The sequence below is a fragment of the Pleurodeles waltl genome, chromosome 5, assembly GCF_031143425.1.
Source record: "Pleurodeles waltl isolate 20211129_DDA chromosome 5, aPleWal1.hap1.20221129, whole genome shotgun sequence".
Classification (NCBI taxonomy): domain Eukaryota; kingdom Metazoa; phylum Chordata; class Amphibia; order Caudata; family Salamandridae; genus Pleurodeles; species Pleurodeles waltl.
This window is the reverse complement of record NC_090444.1, coordinates 441,411,444-441,426,946: the sequence shown is the minus strand read 5'-3', so window position 1 is coordinate 441,426,946 and position 15,503 is coordinate 441,411,444. Positions and strand designations below refer to the sequence as shown.

General features: G+C 43.4%; 1 protein-coding gene across 6 annotated transcripts in view; it reads left to right on the top strand.

Annotated features, from left to right (window-relative positions):
* The window catches only part of PELI1 (pellino E3 ubiquitin protein ligase 1), a 215,584-nt gene that overhangs the window by 68,562 nt on the left and 131,519 nt on the right, over positions 1–15,503 (top strand). For 2 of the 6 annotated variants that reach the window (XM_069234240.1, XM_069234237.1), the window contains exon 2: positions 3,195–3,232. The exons of 2 other annotated variants lie outside the window; for them this stretch is intronic. The gene's annotated coding sequence lies outside the window, so the exon portion shown is untranslated. Of the gene's footprint in view, positions 1–3,194; positions 3,233–4,821; positions 4,983–15,503 lie in introns of those variants that run through there. 2 more of the 6 variants (XM_069234241.1, XM_069234238.1) reach the window with 2 other exon arrangements.

The following is a 15,503-nucleotide window of genomic DNA, read 5'->3' as shown; positions in this document are numbered from 1 at the left end:
TGCTCTTTTCAACTGCTGCTCATCGTCCTGGCTGTGTGCCCCTATTTTGAATCTGCACATATACCGTTCAAGAGGAGGAGCTCAATCTGAATAAGAGTGCCTCTTGAGGGGACGAGCACCATTCCTCCTAACTTGGACCTCATGATCCTAACTCTGACCCCCTTCTCACGACATCCACTGCTACTGGAGACTAGTGATGGTCATAAAATAGACCTGGGAATGAAAACCCCATTCTTTGATTGTCTGAGACGTCATTCAAAAAGCAATAAGTTGCATGATTTGAGGTGGTTTATGAAATGAGTAACCAGTTTAATTCATATAATAATCGTCCGTTTTTCATTACAACAGACACAACGCCTAGCAATCATTTCCAGTAAATAGACTATTTTTATTTTATGTTCATTATGATATGATTTCCATTCAAAGTGAAGGTTTGTATTGTTTAAGAATGTTATTGGAGTTGCCACTTTGTCTATATGTAAGTTATTACCAATGTATCCATGTTTTTAAGCCGAATTCTAGGCTTGAGTATAAGGAATGTCACTATAAAATTCTTCCTGTCCTCTGACAGTTTGTAGACCTCAGTTGCTCCTCCTCACTTTGCAGAATAACATGTTGGATCTGGCATCAAGTAGGAATCCGCTTCCCACCCACAGGTAGAGCAGTGGTCCCTCTAAAATAAAGAATTAATGTTGGTGTCCCATCACATGCTTGCATTTAGTGCCCATTGCCAGGTTGGTGATTCGTCTTCCATGTGTGCAAATGGGCTGCGGAGGCTTAAACGCCCCTCGCTGCCGGCAGTTGTGGAATACTTCAATGGTGGGTCAGAGAAGTAGATGAAAACAAATCTTTGAGCGGTGTTCATGCAACCTGTGGCAGTGAACTTGATTACACCTGGGGTTAGAGGAGAGGAGAGGAGAGGTGTGGTTGTACATTTTCTGTGGGTGACCCGGCTCTGCTCATTACTCATCATTAATCAGGCGGATGTGTTTGGCTCATAAGTCATTTCTAAAACGTAAAAGGGACGAAAAGGCTGGCTGAGCCTCCTGTCATTTTGTGTGCATACCACATAACTCATTTAGCACTTCCTGTGTGTCTGATGCTGAAGATACCCGTCTTGCCGTGTAGGAAAATAAACGCTTACAGGATATGGTAGTTCCAGAGCTGTAATTTCTGCCTCGGCATTGTGTTTTTACCAGTGCAATACTCCTGCTTTTACTATTTACCTTCCTTGTTTTCATACTTATTTCTAGGGGGGTGGTTGGTCTGGGCGATTCATATATGTTGAACGTTGTACCCAGTTGAGTTTCTGCAGCCCTTAGCAGAGGGTAGCTAGGCAATACAAAATAAACCGTTCTCCAGTCCCTAATACTGTAATGTCGACTGGGGAGTCGGACAGATTATGGTGAAATGGTGGGCCGGTAAGGGGGGGCGGGCTGGGGGAGAGTGTGGGAGGGATGGGGCGTTGGGGGAAATGTGAAGGTGGAGGGTTTTAAGTCATTGCTTCCTCTTGCTGTGATATGTCATGGTTTGCTCTAAGAATGCTTTTTGTGTTGGGCTGGAGCAGTATTCGAGGCATCGAGGTGAAAGATGGGCTACCCTTGTGAGACTTCTTGATTAAGGGGATTGGTGTGGTTGGAGAGAAGTGAGAAGGCAACACAGCTTTTCGTTTTAGTTGTCCATGTTTAGATGGCCATGTTCCAGTTATTTGTAAGCAGATACAAAGGCAAGTTGTGGTGGAGGGTAGTTTTTTTTTTTTTGGAGCAGAATAGGCAGTTCGGGTCATATGATAGTTGAATTGCTTTCTGTGTCTTGAAGTCCCTCTAGACAGGTATTGGTGCCCTACTTTTTTGAATGTGGTGTTCTCCTTTTACTTTGAATTGCTTCTCCTACTTTATCAGTCCTGCCTTGTGGAGGGCAGCGGCCACACATTATTCCTGTATGAAACAGTACTACTGTGACACATACGGCCCATGCTGGGGGCCTAGTGGATTGCGGACTGTTGGATAATACTTTTTTAAGTTTGCAGACTGTTCAATATGTTGGTTGGACCTAAGGTGGTAGGTACGGAGGTGATTGGCTATGAGGCTGCATTTGACTGGCACCGCTAGCAGCTTGTGTCTTGTACTGCTGGGTCTTGAGGCAACTAAGTTGTACCTCAGGTACCTCTCACTAACATGCAGTTTATTGTTCCCAGTTAGGAGACTTACATTAGCCTCCAAAACCTTATAAAAACCACGAGTCTCTGCAGCACATACTTACTTGGATAACTTTCCGTACACCTAAAATAGTTCTTCCTTTTACCATGTCCTAATTTCAGTATTTGTGCATTAACCTTGATACCGGTTTTGATTTAATTTGTTCTCTTCAGTGATGGTGTCTGCTTTGAAGGCAGTGATTACTCATTAGGGGGAACAGTACCACCAACTCTTTTGTTCAAGGATGCTTCGTAGCATTGCGTGGGCCAGCATGGTGGAGAATGTGTTTTTCTGAACTCTGGACGGCCGCTCGCTTTCTGTCCGTTATACTTAGTCATCCTGCCATGGTTCCACCCATCCCATGTGCGCATATGCAGTGCTCCAGGACAGACACCCTTCTAAAGCCAAGACTTGAACTTTCCAAACCAACATTGATAGAGTTAGTGTGGGCGAGAGGTCATTAGCCGAGTAGGTGAGGGGACATCTCAAGAGGAGGGAGGAGGGAGAGGGGGAGGCAGGCGGGAAACTCATCACTTTCTGCCTTTCATGAACATATGATTAGAACTTTCAATATATCATTCTCATAGTGGAAAGTCGTGCTAATTCACCATAATGTACAAAACATGCTCAGTCTTTTACGTGCACTACCTTTGTGAATTGTTTTTTAAACCATCTTTGAATTGGGTAAATATAATGCCAGATTTTTTGAAGAACTTTGAAATGATCAAAGCCTATAAAGTGAACACTATATTAAATATACTAAGCATTTTACTTGAAGCATTGATCTCTTTCACAATGTCCTAATCAGTTAAAAGGCACATGGATCTAGAATTAAATGCGGCGATAATTATACAAACCAAATGTGTTTATAAATGATTGCTCTGCTCTCCTGATCTTAGTACTGTGAAACCAAACATCTAAGGTATAATTTGTAGACACAAGTACCAGTTCATTTTACTTTACTTAACACAATTCATTATTTCTTTTTTTTTTTAGGTCTTCAAGTTAATGCTTTAACAATCCTGTTTGTGGAGGTAAGTTTATGAATGAAACTTGCGTGTCCGACCATCCTAGCCTGCCCCATGTGCTATTTATTACCTGTTGGATCTTGTGTGAATGCCTTGCAAACTGGCTAAAACTTTGTATTTCCTTTACCAACCTGCACACAAATAAAGTACATGTTAATGTTGACCCTTCCTGCAGTCGAGCAAACAGTTTGAAAAGGGGTTATTAACCAGTGGCTACAGGGTAGTGTCTTTTATAGCCCTTCTAGCTCAATGTCCGCACTTAGTTGTGAGAGTGCGGAATAGATATTGAAAACAACAAAATGTGCCCAAGTAAAGTCAGGGGAAGCATGGTCCTTGAAGTTCAAAATGTTGGCAGGTGATTGTGTTTAGCTTTTTACACTGCTCTAAGCCTTTCATTAACTAGTCGATTTACATACCTGTATGGCAGAAAACAGTAAAATTAGAAGTCTTGTGGGGAGGAGTGTTTGATGGAGATTGTATTTGGTGATGTATGTATTCAGGGGTTACAAGACTTCATTCTAGGCCTCAATTTGACGTGCAGTTAATTGTTCATTAAAAAGCATCTTGCTGGTATATTTATTCTTACTACATAAGATGTGAACGAGGTCATCGTTTAGGCGTTTGGGGGTCTCTGATAAGCAGATATCAACCAAACTGAGACCTCGGGGGTGTACATAGAAGGGCTATTCATCATTTCCCGGTAACTGAAAAATCTTGAGTTCCGACAATTTGCTACAGCGAAGCACAGGCTAGCCTCTTGGTTAACTTAATCTTTTGTTATTCGCCTCGATCTATTAACGTTTTGTGCAGTAACTTCCACATAGGCTAAAAAGCATGTGCGAGAATAAGTGTTGCAACCTTAATTTTACTGTTACGCCATGAAATTATTAATGTGAAAATCCGCAGGTGTGGCTAACTTGTAAATCTGTTCTGGCGGGTGGTCCTACATGTTGCAGTGATCACCAACAAGCTCCCTTTCCTTAGCAGGGAATATTTGGGAAAACCCGATTTTGCAGCAGATGCAGTTTTTTTTGTTTTTTTTTTTGTTTTTTTTATACCTCCACAAGGAGCTGAAAGAGAATTAATCGCATTAATGTATATTTTACTCCCAGTGGCAGATATGCTTTGGGGACTGTAGATGTTAGAGCGCTCGTGGAAAGATTGTGCTGTGGTAAATCTGCTGCTTTACTCCTACATTTTGTTTATGTATTCCATGCAGCCAAGTGTACACTAAAAGCCGTAATCCTACTGGAGCTCATTTCTGAATTGTTCATCTCTAGCAACCCCTCACTAACGATACCCTGGCTGTGTGGCAGTAAGGCACCCTGTGTCTCGTGTGTGTGTGTGTGTGTGTGTGTCAGTCAGTCAGTCAGTGACCTGCTTTCAGGAACCGGTCCCGCTGCCGCCTGCGCCGCTCGGCGGGGGCTGTGCTGTGCGGGGACACGGCTCCTGTGCGTCGTGCCACCCCCTCCACCTTCGCCCTTCCATTTTAAGGCAGCCAGGAACGCGAGGAGGAAGGCATGAGTCAGGCTGGAACCAATGGGCCTGCAGTGATGCACTGTTTACTCTTTGCATAACACCTTCCCACCCTCGTTGAGTCAGCGCGACTTACCGGGCGGATGGTGTTTTGAAGGGGAGAAACGCCGCGGAAGGTGGGAGCTCGCAGTCGTGCGCGAGCTGCTCGGCTTCGAGGACACTTGTGCAGTTCTGTGGATTATTTCACGTCAAACGCCGGAGTGTTCTTGGAGGAACGGAGGTAGGTGTGAGTTGGTCTGTACGAGGATTATTTTCGGCTTCTGAATCGATATCCCGACATTGGAGACTGTCGGACTTCTTTTGATATCGCGAGAAATGTTTAGTGTACTTTCCTGCGGTGCCGGGAATTATTGGTCCAGCGCCCCGCATACCTCTACTGCTTTACCAGATGTAAGGGCTTACTTCCGGGGTTGTAGCTCGCCGTTCTGCCTGTTTGGGCGGCGCTGCCTGAACACAGATAAACAGAGCGCTTCGGTGGGACTGTCTCTGGTAGGAGAGAACGCCTGTTGCTCCAGAGGCCTGCTTTCAGATCACCATTGTGCTAGGTTTTGTCAAGTGTTGTCCGTTGTTTCTTTGGTCGGCAGAAGGGGCTTCCTGTCTGGCGCCAGATATGTGGTATGGACACTGCGAAATTGAATGGCTTCTTGAGCCTTCCCTGTTTATCATAATAATCTTCTGTAGTTCTTTTATTGGCGTGCAGCCTGCCGTTAACGCCCTTGGTGTGGAGAACAAGTGAACAAAGCGCAGAAAATGGTACATTTCCCTGGAGAGGCGGGCTGGGGCTGAACTTCGATATCCTAGTTAGAATGCCTGCACCTTGGAGTTATTTAAGAGTAAGGACGCAGGAGAAAGTGCTGCTGTTTTCACTGGAGTGGGCAGACGACTAAAAAAACTAAATAAAAGGGACGACGACAAGAGTCTTCTTCCACAGTATACGACCTCTGCAATTGGGTGGGTGCACTGCAAGAGTGTCTAACGTAAGAACAGGAGATCTTGGATCTATGACACGTTTTCAGGATATCTGCATAAAAATGCCTCTTGTGTACACGGATTCTGGATGGAACTCATTTACATTGTTTCTGGCTGTCCTGACAGTCTCCTGCGTTAGGGTGTCTAATTGGTACTTGAGGAAGACGCTGTATCGGTTAAAGCACTTGACAGATAGTTCTGTGTTTATTCATCCCAGCTCTTTTAATTGACAGTTCACTACTAACGACATTACCGTTTAAATAACCCTTCTGTTGGTGGATATTTGAAGGTGGTGGAGGACGAGAGAGGGCTCTGGAGTGTTTAGCATTCTTCTTTTGGTTGAGGGTTTTTGGGGGGGAGGTGGGGTTGATGAAGAGTGCCAGTTCTGTCCACGCACCAATTTACCAGTTTGTTAGGGTTAATAGGTACTTGCCTAGCACACAACCTGCCATTAGGGTGACCTGGTCTGTTTTTTGGTAGTCAAAGGCGACACTTCCATCACATAATAGTCTGATTTTGTTTTATTGAGGTGTGTAGCCAGGAAAGTAGATTTGCCCATTCTATCAAGTTCCAATGGTTTTTAGTTGGTCATCCCAAATTGACTGCTCCTTGCTAAGTTTAAATTTAGTTTAAAGTCACAGCACTCTGAGTTCCAACACGACTGCCGAGTTAGCCTGTTGTGCACTGTCCAACCTCCTATCCTGTTGCAGAATGTTTGATTTAAGTAATCTACTTGCAGAAGCTTTGACATCCCACTGCATGTCACTGTTCTAACTCTTGTAATGGGGCTGCATTTGTTTAGTGCTTCATAACCCTGGTGAGTCATTAAAGCACATTTTCAGATAGGTAGCATGCTACTCTATTGGTGAACTTGGATTGAAGACCCTGGGTCTCTGGTGTGGCAATGTGGAAAGTATGTTGATGTGTGTTTAGCATGCCTATACAACTGGCAAAAGGGGGTGAGGGATGGAACCTTTAAGCTTGCGAGGCGCTAAGGGTGTGGTTGGAGAAGTGTGAGAATGCAGTGTGGCATATGTTGTGTTGTATAGTACGTAGTTCTAAATTGTGTTAGTGTCTTGTATGGCAGGGCTGCTCATATTGTCTTGCTGCAAATGTGTATATATAGATGCAGAGAGAGATAGTGGCACAAATAGTTCTGATTACCATCATTAGGGGAGATTTATTTCCGTTTTGTGAGAGTGTGGCCTTTGGTGTCTTCCAGGCCATGTTAATGATCAGTTGTTCTGTCTTTAGATTTCTGGTGAGTTCGAGGGATACCTAGTGAGGATGGAGTTGGTAAGTGACCCTTAAGAGAAGCAGTTCACTCCATGACCTAAACAATCATAATTGCAAACACTAAAAACGGACTTGATGGCGGTGCTCTAAGCCCATCTAAACATACTCCAGCCATTCCATCTGCACGAGTAGATCAAATCCTTGAAGATGTTTTGTGAGATTCTGGTATTAATGTGTGAAAATCGAGCAATAATGGATGGAACTCAATAAGCAAAGGAGCAACAAGGAAGAGAGAACGAGCGTAAAAGGATCCCGTACAAGTAGTTCCCATGAGCCTTCGTGCAGCAGAGGCGCAGAATCAGAAGTGCGACCTTCCAAGCACTGAGGATTTCCTGCCTCTGGCCCTGAACTATCGAGCTTTGATCTTTATGGTCAGCTGCACTGCCCTGAGCAACAACAGGGCCATGGTGTACATCAACAAACTAAGAAGAATTCTGTCCCAGCCCTCTGCAGGCATGCCATGGAAATGTTGGCCTGAGCATTATACTAAGGCATGTTTCTCTCTTGAAGGCTTCTGGCTTTAGTGCAAAATACTCTCGCCAGTTGACCTGGTTGTAGTATCCGACCAGTGAAGAGGGTAGGGCGGGGGGTGATCTGCATGAGGTAATGTGAGAACAGCAGCACAGTGAGGGGGGCGGGTATCCTTCTGTGTACTCCATGCTGCAGAAGACAAGAGGATTTTACTTACTTTTACATATTAAGGGGCAGGGTATTATGCAGGTCTCGTATGGAAAATTAAGCTGACCAGCTGAACTTCCTTCCTGCAGTCTTTCACTGCACAGTGCAGACCTCCAAGCTTCTTCTAAGAGTCCACGCCCAAAACCTACACAGACGTGCCCCCTTAATCGGACGCACATCAAACACTGACCCCCATCTTTTTCTCTTTAGATTGTGGAAAGACTAAAAGGCTCTGTTATAATGACTTGACTTGCCATTGTTTTGTACCAACAGTCAGGCTACCAAAATCATTAATTTCTTCTCTAATATAGCACTTTCTTCCTAATTGGTTGTTCCCAGTGTTGCTGGCGTTTGGATGTTTTTCCTGTACCCAATGTAAAATCCTTCATGAGCTGGTCTCATCTGGACTAGTCACCTATTCAGAGATGGGAAAGAACCTCGTGTTTGATTATTCTGAAATAAATATGGATTCGTTTTTCATTTAATTAGTAGCTTGTCTATAGTTATTCTAGAATAAATATTATTTCATTTTTTATTTAATAAGTGTTTTGCCCATGGATGCTATAAAAGCACTAGAAGTAAATCACTAGAGTTGAAACTGCTGTGTATTTTATATGTTTAAAGCAATCAAATTATACCACGGATTTAATTAAAATTGAGCAAAGCCACACAATACACGTTGACTAGTCCATAGGTGCAAAAACGCTAACTACTCGGTTCTTCATTTGCATCCTGGTGAACTGTAACCCCTGCTGCATCATGTCATTCTGATGTAAACCCGGCCAGAAAATGTAAAGAAATGCGCCTGACACCTCGAGGCTTGTCCCCAGTCTGTCTACACAGGTGGAAACGGATGCTATAAAGGAACTTGAACTTGCTAAAGAAAAAAAAATGAAAGATGTATTGATACCCGAGACCGTGGGAAAATAAAATGCTATCAACAATAGCTCTACCTCGGAGTTTACCCAACATGTGTGCACTATCTTTAATGACAACACTGTTGACTGGTTTTGTGTAGTTATCAGTATCTTAAGTACACCATTGCATGTGGCTTTTGTACTGCTTTAGAACTCTCCTGTGAGATTCCAGATAGAGGAAAATGTGATGTATAAATATTGTAAGCACCATTTCGCAATCGTGTAAATCGTACGCTTTAGAATGAACCATCATCATATAGGGTGTTAATTCTTAGAGTGTAGATAGCTATACATTGCTTCAAACCTTGAGCGATTTGTACTTACTTCGGCCATACAGCCTACAGTTGCGATGCTCCCAACAGTGTCAACCACTGAAACTCCCTTGAACTCAAATGCAGCTGAAGATATTAGACAGGCAATCTCTTGTTGACAATAGTCCTAGTGGGGGCTACTATGTTGTTCCAACACCAAGATGCGCCAAGCAGAAGCACATCTGAAAATACCAACGTCTGCACTCACCCATTGAACCTTCATGCTGGTGCATCTCATGTAGATCCAGTACTGCACACTAATGGTGGGTATCGGACTGTGACAAACCTCCCACCGGCTTGTACAACTCAAATGTCCACATCACAACAGGTGGTGTGGACAGGACCAACAGACCTCAGATTTTACGCAGTCATCGCCATGCACAGTCTAGCCACCAGGCAACAGTCATCAAACTAGCCACAGAGATTAGATTCTTAAGAATTTGGTAAGGCCCTCCTGCCAGCATCACATGCCCACTGAAATCCCATGCTTACATCTTGGTGAATAAGAAAATATCACCCAACCATCTACCCCTTATGGACCCCTACAATTGACCGCTCTGCTCAACCTTTGTATCACACTTTGAACACACGTCTTTAGGACATTTAGTGAAACACATCATCCTGTGAATGTTCGCACTTCGATTTGTAAGAAAACCATTGGAACACGTGGAAACTCCAGTTTTGCGATCCACAGAGGGAAGCAGGCAGGGAAGTGGTAGATGTGTGCCCACAGAGGGAAGCAGGCAGGGAAGTGGTAGATGTGTGCCCACAGAGGGAAGCAGGCAGGGAAGTGGTAGATGTGTGCCCACAGAGGGAAGCAGGCAGGGAAGTGGTAGATGTGTGCTACATATTCTGTGTTAGTAACATGAATGAGTTGTGTGTGAGTGAGGTAGAGAATAGCCCTTTGATTTGAAGAACAAATAATTCTGATTCTGCAGTCACACTTGACAACACCGATGCATGAGCAGAAACTACATTGCTTCGTGGTTTGGCGAGCTGTGCTTTGTGAGTGCGATTTCTTTTGCTCGGTGCGTTTGTCCCACAGCAGAGAGTCGTCCTAAATCTGAAAATAACCGGTTTGAGTCCCCACAGTGACACCTCAGCCCCTCGGCTGTGCCAGGGTAGCGCACTAACTAACATTGCCTTCGGCGTTGGTACCACCCTTGTGCTGCGAGGACTTGGGTGATGGCGAGCCGAGCCAGAGCTCTAGCTTGGCTCTAGAAGTCGTAACGTGACCCGAGGCGCCAACGTAAGTTATAAAACCGGGCAACAGCGTCATCTAAAAACTCCAGAATAGTGTACTTTTTAACATGCGTAAGAGTTTCCCTTTAGAACATTAGATTGTATTGCGTGACACTTCCTGAGTGATGTTCTAAACATGATCGTGGAAGCCCTGAAAGCGATCGCCTAGGCCAAGCAAGAGGCGGGTTAGGGTCACGTGTCCCTCGCCAGTGGCCTAGGCTTGTAGTCTACGTGGAGCAGGATTAAACTCCTTCAAAACCTATACAGAAGAGCTTTATGTACACCGCACAATCTTCCCTCTGTACTTCACGATGCTATCGTGCGACGATAAAGGAGAAGAGGCACAGTGAAATAAGGCACTTGCCTAGCAGCGTACAATTTGGTCTAGCAGGGATTTGGTTTAAAATTCGGCTGCTAGCTGGGTGCCTTTCAGTCGTCCCAGCTCTACGTCAAAGGTAAATGCTTTGTCTTTAATTCTTTTAATAAATGCATATCACATGATATAGAAGAATTTTAGAAAGTGGTGACGAAGACGAGAGGGAGGTAGACCAATGAAGGTACGGTTTATTTCTGGCTCTCAATTCCAGCCAAGGCTCGGGCTGAGCCAGAACCAGGCACCTGGCTCGAGCCTTCAGTGTCTCGCGCACCTTTGCGAGGCACGAGGAGTGGTAGGAGGTGCTTTGTAAAAAGAAAAAAGTGCAACACGTTACGCTGCATTGAGACTCAAAACCGCTTCTTCGCAGAACAGGTTTATTTTTGCGTTGTTGCTGCCACTGAAATTACGATGGTAAAGGGGCTGCTTTGTACATTACAGGGAGTGCAGAATTATTAGGCAAGTTGTATTTTTGAGGATTAATTTTATTATTGAACAACAACCATGTTCTCAATGAACCCAAAAAACTCATTAATATCAAAGCTGAATATTTTTGGAAGTAGTTTTTAGTTTGTTTTTAGTTTTAGCTATGTTAGGGGGATATCTGTGTGTGCAGGTGACTATTACTGTGCATAATTATTAGGCAACTTAAGAAAAAAATATATATACCCATTTCAATTATTTATTATTACCAGTGAAACCAATATAACATCTCAACATTCACAAATATACATTTCTGACATTCAAACACAAAACAAAAACAAATCAGTGACCAATATAGCCACCTTTCTTTGCAAGGACACTCAAAAGCCTGCCATCCATGGATTCTGTCAGTGTTTTGATCTGTTCACCATCAACATTGCGTGCAGCAGCAACCACAGCCTCCCAGACACTGTTCAGAGAGGTGTACTGTTTTCCCTCCTTGTAAATCTCACATTTGATGATGGACCACAGGTTCTCAATGGGGTTCAGATCAGGTGAACAAGGAGGCCGTGTCATTAGATTTCCTTCTTTTATACCCTTTCTTGCCAGCCACGCTGTGGAGTACTTGGACGCGTGTGATGGAGCATTGTCCTTCATGAAAATCATGTTTTTCTTGAAGGATGTAGACTTCTTCCTGTACCACTGCTTGAAGAAGGTGTCTTCCAGGAACTGGCAGTAGGACTGGGAGTTGAGCTTGACTCCATCCTCAACCCGAAAAGGCCCCACAAGCTCATCTTTGATGATACCAGCCCAAACCAGTACTCCACCTCCACCTTGCTGGCGTCTGAGTCGGACTGGAGCTCTCTGCCCTTTACCAATCCAGCCACGGGCCCATCCATCTGGCCCATCAAGACTCACTCTCATTTCATCAGTCCATAAAACCTTAGAAAAATCAGTCTTGAGATATTTCTTGGCCCAGTCTTGAAGTTTCAGCTTGTGTGTCTTGTTCAGTGGTGGTCGTCTTTCAGCCTTTCTTACCTTGGCCATGTCTCTGAGTATTGCACACCTTGTGCTTTTGGGCACTCCAGTGATGTTGCAGCTCTGAAATATGGCCAAACTGGTGGCAAGTGGCATCGTGGCAGCTGCACGCTTGACTTTTCTCAGTTCATGGGCAGTTATTTTGCGCCTTGGTTTTTCCACACGCTTCTTGCGACCCTGTTGACTATTTTGAATGAAACGCTTTGTTCAATGATCACGCTTCAGAAGCTTTGCAATTTTAAGAGTGCTGCATCCCTCTGCAAGATATCTCACTATTTTTGACTTTTCTGAGCCTGTCAAGTCCTTCTTTTGACCCATTTTGCCAAAGGAAAGGAAGTTGCCTAATAATTATGCACACCTGATATAGGGTGTTGATGTCATTAGACCACACCCCTTCTCATTACAGAGATGCACATCACCTAATATGCTTAATTGGTAGTAGGCTTTCGAGCCTATACAGCTTGGAGTAAGACAACATGCATAAAGAGAATGATGTGGTCAAAATACTCATTTGCCTAATAATTCTGCACTCCCTGTATGTTCTGTTTCTTCCTGGTTACACCGCTGCTGATTGCTTCTTGAATGTTTTGTTATGCACGCCATGTGCACAGTTGGAAAATATGTGAAAAGAAACCAAAAACATACTGCACGATTTTGGTGCATGTGCAGAATTCCTTATAACAAATACATTACTAATGTATTGTTTTTAGCTGCCATCTGTTCTGCTACAAACATTTGAAAGTGTCATTCCTTCTCGTGAGTGATGACCGCTGGGGTTTTCTTTGCTCTACAACACTTCAACTATGTTTCACGCGCTGTGTTCACTGGACTTATCGAAATGTTGCTCGTCTATTACGGAATCATGGCAGCTGTTGAAATGGCGTCTACAATGTGCACTTTTTTTCATTGCGAAATCATTTTCAGAAGCATGTGATCAGCACAAAGTGAGATGGTGGACCTCTTTCTCGGTGCTCACCTTTCCTGAACCAGCCCAAAGAGAGCATTTTGGAGCATGATGGTGTAGTTCCATGTGGCTTCCTTTGGCCTTGGGCTTAGTTTCTAGGCTTCCAAATTGTGGTTCAGAAACCGTATATTCGCTGTCGACCTCTTAAATACAGTACTACCACGTGTCTCGCAACACTTAGTTTTTTCTTTTTTAGGTTGAGCACGCAAGCGCTCTGATGTGTTGCAATCTATCTGTGGGCTTTTAACCACGCCCACCGCACGCTTATCACTGTCACTTGTTTGTGGGCTTGCCTTGTAAAAAAAATCATTCGTTATCATTGGTGAACGCTTTACGTTTGTCTCTCATTGGGGCAGGTTTGTTACCGCCTTGGCCATCGACACTGTTACACAGATAATCTCATGTTTGGTGATACTTTTGACTGCGAGCAAACTTCTTTCTCCTTTTGTGTCTCTCCTTCGTGCTCATGGCGGCTGTGGGTCTTTGAATCGGCTCGCTTATGTCAACTGTTTTACTTTTCATTTTCAATTTAAGTGGCAAGAAAAGTCCAGTTAGGAATTTACAACGTTGACAGCTCTAACTCGAGCAAACGCGAGACCCATTGCATTGTAAATGCTTGCTTATTTATTTTTTCTTGCACAGGACCCAAACTGAGGCCAGTCCAAAAGGCCCAAACCAGTAAATAATGGAGTAAAGGAATGATATGCAATTTTTAGGTATTTCTTGACAGTTTTTTTTTTTTTTTTTTAAGCGCAGATTTAGATTGGGCTGAGGTTTGTGTGCTTCTGCTGAAAGAGTGCTTCTGTACCAATTTTGCCTCTGTACAACAGAACGGAGTGCGTTATGGTGACAGGTCATTGATCGTGGCTATTTGACTAATCTGTTTATTTTGAAAAATGTATGACAAAGGCAGTCTGACTTATTACTAAACTCATATGCTAAAGCTAACATATATTTAAATGAGGATTATATACACTGTGTTAAATTAAGTCTGTAGACTGGTAATGTTACATGGATTCTCACAAATTTATAGAATTGGCAAGAGTTTTGGTTTCCACCCTGTATTCCCCTTTAGATAAACTATGCAGTTAGAAGATGTGCACTTTGATAATTATTGTTAAACCTCTTGGAAAGGGTTGATTGTTTTGCCAACTTTAATGTTGTGTTTACTTATAATTTTCTGGTTGTATGCCTCCGGATTGCCTTGTGGAAAATATAATGCAGAACTCAATAGGCCTGAGTTTATGGCAACAAGCAAAGGATATAGTCCTGATTAGTTCTTTGTGAAAACTTATGTTGGATACCAGGCCTGATATGTTTATTATGAAAAGTGTTAACTCGACAGTATGCCAATTACACCAAATGTGTGTTAAAATCAGGATAATTTCATAGGTGGATTATCATTGAACTGTATTAAGGGCTGTAGACCAATATTTTATTAGATGGAATCTAGGGTATTACCATAGAAGGTAAGGGTTTTGATGTTGGTTACCCATCTGACAGACACTTGGAGGTGAAGATTTCCAAAGTGATAATCATTTTTTTTACCAGTTGCAGAGGGGTATATGTTGGTTTGCCACCTGTATTTTGTACATATCTTTAAATACATGTACTCTGAACAGCGTGCAAGTATTACTACTTCAATGGAGTGGCTAAACTCAACTGTGAATGAAGAAGCAATTCCACTTGTAAGCCAGTTATAAACCAGACCTATTGGCACTGCCAATGCTTGTTGCAGTTTGTTTTTGCTTTGTCTTAAAGTCCCAGTGTGCAGCAAATACTTCGTTAGAATACTCAGATATTTGCCTTATCAACCGCCAAGGATCAAGTGAGTCATTGCTGTGTTTTGCCTATTCCTCCTGCGGGATGTGCACAGGGTTCTGCTGCGGACACGTTTGTTGGTTGGGTCAAAGTAGACATCAGCATCTCCAGGGGATGTGGACAAAAGTGCCTCCGATTTTAACACATTTGTCTGGAGGGGACTTGAAAGTTGTTCGACCACAAGTATGCGGTGTAGAGAATGTTCTGTCCAGTTCCATTAGTAACTTCACAACCAAAAACCTTATACATACTAAAGTGACAGCGAGCAACCACTGCATAATGTAAATGCATATCTACAATAGGTCCATCAGAATGAAGAATGTGTTCATGTTAAGAGGCATGGATATAAATGCAGAAGAGATGCAAGAATTAAGCTGGCACAGGGCAAAAAAAAAATCCAACAATGTAACCTTCTTGCATCAAAAAAACAAATACACTTTGGCGATGCCGGAGGTTGTTGGGCACTTTTGTACACGTTTCCATTTTCAAACTTAATTCCAACTGAGTGCCACCTCATTTGGCATACAGCAACAAAAAAAAATCAACGTTTGTCAATGCTACTTCTATCCACATTTGTTGAGGCCACGGGATAACCCACTAAACACCTCTTGTTAACGTTTCAAGGCCCTTTGAAAGGAGCTTTGAAGTCGGGGAGCACGCCTTCCTGTTTAAAGGAGCTGAACAAAGGACCCCGGCTGCTAAGCTGCTG